The sequence below is a fragment of the Nicotiana sylvestris genome, chromosome 4, assembly GCF_000393655.2.
Source record: "Nicotiana sylvestris chromosome 4, ASM39365v2, whole genome shotgun sequence".
NCBI classification, from domain to species: Eukaryota; Viridiplantae; Streptophyta; class Magnoliopsida; order Solanales; family Solanaceae; genus Nicotiana; species Nicotiana sylvestris.
In genome coordinates, this window is record NC_091060.1 from 119542373 (window position 1) to 119552474 (window position 10102).

Consider the following 10102-nt stretch of genomic DNA (forward strand, 5'->3'; position numbering starts at 1 on the left):
ATTTCAATTCTACTATATCATTGCTAGAAGAACTAGGACCTTGGGATGGAGATGGGGGTGGATTGTTCGGTTGTTGGTACATTGGGGGCCTTTGAAAGCCTTGCCCCCGATTTCCTCGGTTTCCATTGTTCCATCCACCTTGATTGTTGTTACCACCCCAATTATTGTTGTTACCATTCCAACTTCCTTGATTGTTGTTCTGATTTCCCCAGTTTTTGTTTTGATTGTTGTTCCCCCAATTACCATTGCCTTGTTGTTGATTGCCCCAATTGCCTTGGGGTCACCATTGTTGTTGGTTGGAAGAATTGCCCTTTTGGTCTTGATAATTATTCACGTATTGCACCGCATCATTCTACCCATCATAACTATCATCTTGAAATCCACCACAATCATTGTCAAATTGCTCCGATTCCTTTGATTCTATTGACCTCTTTGTCTTCTTTTGTTGAAAAGCATGTTGACATCCTCCATGGCATTCACTTGGCGAGGATTTTGAACTTGTTGCAACTGTGCCTTTGCTAGTTGGTTCATCGTAGTTGTTAACTCAGTTATAACCTGCTCATGATCATGTAACTCTTTGTGCAAATGAGTAACTGTGGGGTCACCCTGGGGCACATTGGCTCTACTTGCCAAGCAGAAGAAGTGTCATCCATCTCGTCAAGAATGTCACAAGCCTCATTATAAGACAACTTCATAAAATTGCCCCCAGCAAGTTGGTTCACTATGCATTGGTTTGTTGTATTAATGCCCCGGTAGAAAGTTTGTTAGATCATCGCCTCGGTCATATCATTGTTGGGGCATTCCTTTACCATTGTTCTATAACGCTCCCAAATATCATGCAAAGTTTTGGTGGGCTCTTGCTTGAAAGCCAAGATCTCATCTCTCAATGCTTCCATATGCCCTGGGGAGAAAATTTTTGCAATGAACTTGTCCGCCAACTTATCCCAAGTAGTGATAGAATTGTTGGGAAGTCGCTCAAGCCAATCTAGTGCCTTCTCTCTAAGTGAAAATGGGAAGAGCCTCAACCGAAGAGCATCCTCAGGCACATTTGTTTGCTTGCTCCCCCAACAGGTATCCACGAACCCCTTGAGATGTTTGTAAGTATTTTGATTTGCAGCGCCCGTCAAATACCTACGTTGCTCTAGCAATGTCAGCATCATGTTGGTTATTTGAAATTGCCCGCTCGGATCCGGGGTGGGACAATTGCACTTGCATAGCCTTTGTTTGGAAGCACTCGAGGAGCCACTCTTGGGGGTGGCGGAGGAGGGTCTGGAATATTGTCATTGGCATTAGCATTGGCCTAGCTGACTCTACATTGTCCTTGAGGTACAAGAGGCACCTCATCATCTCCAACATCATCTACCTCATCCCCCGCAATCACATTTACAAGAGGATCATTAACATTCACTGCCATTTTGTACCTGAAGTTGTGACACAAACAAATTAGTAACACAGAAGGAAAGAAGAACAATACACAAAACTATTTAGATAGATAGCCAAAACCGTTAGCTCCCAGGCAATGGTGCTAAAAAGTGATCGAGGCCAACCCTGCACTACTGTTGAGTAATGATAAAGGTCGAAGAAGCTTTTACCCGATTAAGGTTGGGATCAATTTCCACAGGGAGCTAGAAATTGGAGTTGAGTGTCTATCTAAATGAGAGTTGCATATTGTTCCAAATTGCACTTCTAAACATTTTGGGTTTTGATTTTACTTCTAATTGTATAATACTACGATGCTAAATTATGCTAAATAAAGCTAAGGTTAAACTATTCCGAGTTGTTCAAATGATTAAAAGGCACTAGGGTAGTGACTTTCGCCTAGGTGGTCAATTGACGGATTCTTGAGTCTAAAGCTAGATTGTCACATTTGGGGAGTATGATATAACCATTGCACGATTCTACTCACTCTATACCTCTCGGTAGTTCGAGTAATTTTTCCCGAATTGACTTTCTCAAGATCAATTGGGTATGCAAATTTGCACAAGCAACCTAGGTTTAAGTCGGGTATTACTATCTCTAGGTTTAACCCTTTAATTGGGGTTGACAATCTATTGAATACGCCCCAATTCCTTGTTGGACTAATTTCATGGACTTAAGTTCTCTTTCTCAAGAAGAGCCAAAGTCTACAAGGCATAAACTAGTGTTTGCAACCACTAATTCACAATTAAAACCCTAAATTAGCCCAAATATTAAACACCCATAGACAATCAAGCATCAAAACACAAGACCCATCAATTACCCACACTAGGGTTGAGCCACAACCCTAACTTATAGGTCTAGCTACTTATAATTAGAGAAGAAAACAAAGCAATAGATGAAGAAAAACTCATAATAATAAATTGCTAAATTAAACTTAAAGATTCAATGTTGAAATCACGCTAAAATTACTCAAAATAGGTAGAAGGAACGAAGTCACGAGCGCAGCTCTCAGTACAAAACTACCTGATGACCTAAAACTGGGAAAAGAATCTATTTATACTAGGCTGAAAATTCTGGACAAAAATACCCCCACGGGGCTAGTGCAGACCGCACAAAATCGAGTGCAGCCGCACTAAGGCTCTTGACTCGAATATCCAGCTCTTTGAAGTTTGGCTTTGCGGACCGCACAAAGTCGAGTGCGTCTGCAGTGGCTTCCATTGCAGTTCGCACTAAAAGGAACACGGACCACATTGACCTTCAACCTCGAAAATACCACCTCTCTGAACCTTAGCACTGCGGACCATACGAAATCTAGTGTGACCGCAGTGAACGCAATGCAAACCGCACAAAACTCCTTTGCGGCCGCATTGCCTGTTGGCCTGAAAAGCACCCTTTCTGAACTTCACTTGTGCGGACCGCACAGAATGGTGTGTGGCCTTTGGGACTATTTTGTACACATTTCTAATCAAAACTTAAGCAAGAAGGAGTGTAAAATGCACCATAATCCCTAGATATCAGTTGCATGCCGCAGCGATATATGGATCGGGCTGTACGCTGCAGCAATATGTTGGATCGGGCTGCACGCCGCAACGATATATGGATTGGGCTGCACACTATAGCGGTTATTATAAGGTACTTATTGAGTGTGAGTGCTGAGTGTGAGCACTGATTGATGAGAGTTGAGTCACGAGTGACTGAGAGGATTGCCCGAGGGGCTAGATATATACATATAAGTGATACTTTGCCTGATCGGCTTGTTTTTATGACATTACTGTTTTCACTCCTCTTTATACTGAGCCTCTATTGAAAATATTGAACAGATATTTTAAACAACTTTCATTGAAACTGGAGTTTTCGTGAGATGTTCGAAATTTAACTGCTGATTTGACTTTGTTATTTTCACTGAGATTTTTATATTATGAGATGTATATGAGCGACAGTGATGATTGCTCGAGGGGCTATTTATGATTTATGTTGCCTGAGGGGCTGTATGCGAGTGAGTTTTGCCCGAGGGGCCAACTATGTTTTTTCACCATTTTTACTCACTATTTCATCACTTGTTTTGAAAACTATTAAAAGATGTCTTAAATGGATTTTACATATCTTCAAATGATTTCCACCGAAAACTAGATTTTTGACGAAAGGGTTTGATTTATATATTGCTTGGGAAGCACACCGTACCTACTGTGGTGTTATGACGTGGATTATGTGTTTTCTTACTGCTCAGCCTTTATTTACTTTTATAACTTACTGAGTTAGCGTGCTCACATTATTCCCTGCACCTTTTGTGCAGATCCATATAATTTTGAGCTCGGTGGGATGTTCATCGGAGTTAGCAAGGTAGTTGCCTGGCGATCGCAGCCCTGCTTTTCTCCCTTCTTATTCTCCCTTAGTGTATTTTGTGATTTTGCCGACCATGTTGGTCTTGAGGTTGTTAGACAGTTGTCGTAGATGCTTATGACTAGTGACACCCCAATGTCGGGCTTTCTTTCTGCACTGTTGTTTTTGTTTTAAATACTTTATAATGGTCCATTGTTAAATAGCTTTGATTTTATCCTAATAATAAAGATATTGATTTGTTTTGGGTTTGTGTCAGCTGGCCTAATTTCATGATAGGCGCCCTCACGACCGGGTTGGTTTTGGGGTCGTGACAAATTTGTTGGACTGTCTTGCCGTGTAGTATTTCATGCGTAGATTTCCTAGTTAGTATAAGGTTTACTTTCTGCTTCAACATTATATTCATCAGTTAAGCTGGTCCTTGCGATTTGAATTATTAATTTGATTGTGCTCATTGAGTATTTGGTACTGATATGGTAGGATCAAGTTGCACGCCGCAACATGTTAAATAAGGGTGGATTGATATGGTGGAATAAGGGTGAATTTGTACTGATACTGTTGGATCGGGTTGCACACCGAAACATGTGAAATAAAGGTGGATTGATACAGTAAAATATGGTACTGATATTGTTATATGGTGGGATCGGGTTGCGTGCCTTAATATTTACTTATTTTGATTATTGATATTGTTATGATGTAATAAGGGAGGATTGTGTTGAACGGTGGGATTCGATTGCACGCCGCAACAACCTTTGTGTTTCTATTTCGTTGAGCTGTGTTGATTTTCGGTATCTTCATTTGAAACTCTAAGGATTTGTAATTCTTAACGTCACTGGCTTATTTCTTGAGGCTGTAGCTATTATCTTTAGTTGACGGCCTTATTACGTTCTGTACCTCCTTTTCTGTCTTTATTATATACTGCATACAGGTTATAGTGTAAGTGACCTACCTTTGCCTCGTCACTACTTTGTCGAGGTTAGGCTCAGCACTTACATAGTACATGGGGTCGGTTGTACTCATACTACATTCTGTACTTCTTGTGTAGATTTTGGAGTCGGTCCCAACAACGGTTATTAGCTTGCTCGGATTGGACAGCTTGTGGAGACTTGAGGTACAGCTGCTTAGCGCCCGCAGCTCCTGGAGTCCCCTTCCCTTATTATTTAGATGTGTACTTTTTTTCAGAAAGCTTTATGTTATTTCAAATCATTGTTTGTACTATTCTAGTAGCTCGTGCACTTGTGATACCGAGTCCAAAAATGTATCAGACGTTTGGCTGTTTTATCTTCCGCATTATTACTTTGGATTATTGCAGTAGTTTTAGTTCTTTCTCATTAAGTTATATTAAACTGTTAAAAATGGATAAAATATTCTAACGTTGGCTTGCCTAACAAGTGAAATGTTAGACGTCATCACGGTCCCGACGATAGAAATTTCGGGTTGTGACATATTAACAATATAACATAAAAAGATTATGTGCTATAATACTCATTTTAACCTCCGGTCAATGTCAAACACAAACATCTAATTTAAAAAATTGATATCAATGGATTATTTCCTCACTGTATTTGAATATTTTATAAGAGAACACATTAAAAGCTACAAGTGTCATCTATATTTTTCTAGAATAAAAAGCATACCAATCTATCCATAAACTAATCTGGAATAAATCCAAATTAGTCTTGCACATGTTTCATCAGCAATGTATATGATGAAAGTTTAAACGAGCAATATCATTCTTTACAATACGATAAAAGATGGAAAAAACTATAATTTTATTTCATATCTTGTACAGAGGTGGGTTCAACTTTTAAAGTTTTAGCATTAAACCCATTGTATTTTTAAAGTTATGGATTCATACCTACCATTTGTTGCAGTTTTTGATAAAATTTTACACATAAATTTATGCTCCGCAATGAAAATACTGGGTTCAGATGAACCCGATAGTCATACTCTACATCCGTCCATGATCGTGTGTACATCAAAATTAAGAGAAATTTTTAGTACAATAAGCAAAGAGAACTTGCAAAGGGATTTGCATTCCTAATGAGGCAATTTACTACGTCAAACAAATAGAACAATAGGCACTAAACAAATATGAACATGACATAAATTGTAATAATTCAATATAGTAGTTCAGTTTATATTTTATATTAACTCATTTAAGATGATGTTAACTAGTGATAAAATAATAAACATGTGATGACCAAAACAAATATTATCTTTAATCTAAACATTCATTTCTGTGATCTATGAAGTTGTTGAGAGCTTACCTACTATGAGTTAAGTATCACCTAAATATATAGTTTATGTGAATGGCGTTTCATTTCTAGCAACATATTGCTTATGAGGTCATTATTAGTATTACTTTTGTGTGGTGTTACGTTGACTGGATTGTGTATGTATTGTTAGGATTGGTTTTTGGTATTCTCTGACAGGTGGATAGCCCTAGTTACAAAGGAAACTCTGGCAAAAGTTTTTGGAAAATTTGGGAGTTAGTCAAAAATTGGAAGTTAGTGGTGTGTGAGAAAAGAGATAAGTTATGCTAAGAGTTTCGGGGTCGACTCTACTCCTCGTTCGAGGACTATTAAAATGATAGATACAAATTGGATATGATAATAGGTGTACGAGGCATATTAGAAGAGATATGGGGTCTAAGGACATCCCTAAGTCCAAGTCAAATTGGAAATTACATAATATACTAAAGTTGCAAATGAGTACGCACATGACCTCACTTTGGACGAACATAGCTACATGGATATAATGAGTTGTGTGGTGCACAACCTATCAAACTAAAGCCCTTTGAGTCTAGTTTCCAACTCTTCAAACCGTTTGTCATTTGAATATTCCTACAAGAAGTTATGACCAAATAACTAAAGGATGACGGAGGAGCCTACAGAGCGACGGGTCCGAAAGAAATGGTTGGCAGTGAAGTGCTGCCATCGTGACCAGATCGCGTCCGAAGCCCAGAAATCTGGGCCTATAAATGCCAAACCGAGGGAGAGAGTATTTTTAGTGTTGGGTGTTTGGTTTTTCAGGTGAAGGGGTCATTTTGAGCTCAAATCAAGTCCAAATCAACCGAGGTAAGTGTTCTATACCCGGAAGTAATTAGATTTCATGAATCTATATCAATATTCATCGTTTATTTCGGATTTGGATGAAAGAAATTTTGGTTTTTGTAAAACTTTTCAAAATGAAAATTTAGGATTTGAAGGTTTATTTGACATCAGAATTCGATAATTTTTGTATGGTTGAACTCATATCGGAATGGGTTGTTGGATTTTATGAGTTTTGTCGGATTCCGAGACGTGGTCCCCACGGAAATTTTTTGAGATAAATTTCGAATTTTAATTCGGAAAATTTGTAAATTCATATAGAATTAGTTCCTACGATTTGTGTTGAGTATTTTGAATTGTTTATGACTAGATTTGAGAATTTCGGGCACGAATTCGCGAGGCAAAGGCTTGTTGGAATTTTGAATTGGTTGCAAAGCGAGGTAAGTGTTTGGTCTAACCTTAGCTTGAGGAAATAGGAGTTGAGTCTTATTTGCTACGTGCTAATTGTCGAGTACGACGTATAGGCATGGTGATGAGTATCTATACGTTGGTGTCTAGCATGACCGTGAGTCTTTATATTGCGTATATTCTATTTTGTTGTATCTTTCATGCCTAAATGATGAATTCTATATGTTGTGAAGAGAATGTGAAAGGAATTATGATCTTTGAACTTCGAAGAGAATTGGCTCGAGTTATAATACTATTTGTGAAAGTATATGAGATATTTGAACCCTTTGGAGCATTGGTTCAAGTGGTAAAGTGAATTAAAAATAAAGAAACGAAAGAAAGAGAAAGAATTATCGAATTATTCCCTTGCCGGGATGTTTGTTGTTTTGTTGATATCTCTCTTGCCATGACTTAGCTGTTTAATTATATTCCCTTGCTGGGATTTCTAGTATTATTTGCCTACTCCCTTGCTCCATTTTTTTTGATTGTTGTTTGGGTGAGGAAGTAAAACACGAAGGGTGATGTCGTGCATTATTTTGCTATTGTGAGGAAATAGTGTAAAGCACGAAGGGTGATGCCGTGTCGTATGATGTACCATTCCATACTGATATCCATTGACTATATTGTGAGGAAAAAGAGTAAAAGCACGAAGGGTGATGCCGTGCACATTATTATGATACGATTGATTTGGTAAGGACGAGAGCAAAAGCACGAAGGGTGATGTCGTGCACAGTTTTATTATAAATATTGCTTGGGTAAGGACGAGAGTAAAAGCACGAAGGGTGATGCCGTGCAAACTGTTGACTTTTGATTCTTGTTGATATTCTGACTTTGCTGCTTCTTTCTTTTATTGAGGATTTCTAATTGAAATTGTTGCCTCCCCACAGCATGTTTTCCCCATCCCACGTTGACTGGTTATTTCCTGTATTTCCTTTCGCTGTATATATTGAAACTGATGCCTCCCCACAACATGTTTTCCCCTTCCCACGTTGACTGGTTATTTCCTATATTTCTTTTTGTTATATATATATATTTGAACTGCACAGGTTTATTTGATAGTCTGGTCCTAGCCTCGTCACTACTTCGCCGGGGTTATGCTAGGCACTTACCAGCACATGGGGTCGGTTGTGCTGATACTACACTCTATTCTCGTTTGCGCAGATCCAGGTTTCAGACAGCAGCAGTAGCGCGGGAGTTAGCATACAGTCCAGCGAGACACCGAGGTAGCCTTACAGGCACCCGCAGGCCCGACGTCTCCTCTATATTTTATTTTAGTTTGTTATCTCATGTATTCGAGACAAACAGTTTATATTATCTTTCAAACAGTTATATTTAATACTCTTAGTTGTTCGTGAGTTATGTGACATCAGTTCTTGGGTAGAGGCTTATGTTGAATTTCCGCATTATCATTCTGTTACTTTAATTTAAGTCTTCCTCTTATTTGATTTATTCCGCTATGTGCATACTATTACTGATAATTGTTAAAAGAAGAATTTTGTTAATGAAAAAGGTAGTTAAGGGTTGGCTTTCCTAGCTCTCATTAGTAGGCGCCATCATGACTCCCGAGGGTGGGAAATCCGAGTCGTGACAAGTTGGTATCAGAGCTCTAGGTTACATAGGTCACACAACTCACAGACAAGCTTAGTAGAGTCTGAGGGATCAGTACGGAGACGTCTGTATTTATCCCCCAGAGTCTACAGAGTTAGGAAAAATTTCACCTTTGTTCTTTCCTGTCGTGCGAATTGTTTCCTCAAATGCTAATTTGATTTCTACTCAGTTCTTTCGCTGATGGTGAGAAAATGTGCTTCCTCATCTACTGCTCAGCAGCCCGAGCCCCCAGCAGCAGCTCCAACTAGGGGCAGAGGGCGAGGCCGTGCCAAAGGCCGAGGTAGGGGTAGAGCTCAGCCCCGAGCAGCAGCACCAGTGGCGGAGCCTCAGGTTGATTTTGAGAAGGTTTTGGCCCCAGCAGTTCCGGTGGGCCCAGCTCAGGTCCTAGAGGGGTTTATTGCTATCCCAGTTCTTCAGGATGCTCTGGTTCGATTAGTGGGCTTTATGGAGAGTGTCACCTAGGAAGGCTTTCTTCCTATAGCACCGGCCATCTCTTAGGTTGGAGGATGAGCCTAGACTCCTACTACTCGTACTCCGGAGTCGGTAGCTCCCCAGATTTAGACTCCAGCAGTTCAGTCGGGTGTTGTAGCTCAGATCGGTGATGGAGCATCTATGTTTGCCGATGCATTGTGGAGGCTGGATAGGTTCACCAAGCTCTTCACTTTTACATTCAGTGGTGCTTCTACTGAGGATCCTCAAGATTATCTGGATAGTTGTCACGAGGTTCTTCGGAACATGGGGATCGTTGAGACCAATGGAGTTGTTTTTGCTACCTTTCGTCTGTCTGGATCCGCCAAGACTTGGTGGAAGGATTATTGCTTAGCTAGACCATCCGGTTCACCATCTTTAACTTGGGAGCAGTTTACAGTGCTGTTTCTGGAGAAGTTTCTCCCCCTGACTCAGAGAGAGGCCTTTCGTAGGTAGTTTGAGCGCCTTCAGTAGGGTTCCATGACGTCACTCAGTATGAGACCAAGTTCATTGATCTAGCTCGCCATGCTCTTGTCATACTCCCTATCGAGAGAGAGAGAGAGTGAGGAGGTTTATTGATGGTCTTATTCAGCCGATTCGTCTTCAGATGGCCAAGGAGGCCGAGAGAGAGATCACATTTCAGGAGGTGGCCAATGTGGCCCGCAGAGTTGAGATGGTTCTGCCACAGGGAGGAGGTCATGGGTCGGATAAAAGGCCCCGTCATATAGGCAGATTCAGTGGTACCTCATCTGGGGGTAGAGATTCATATG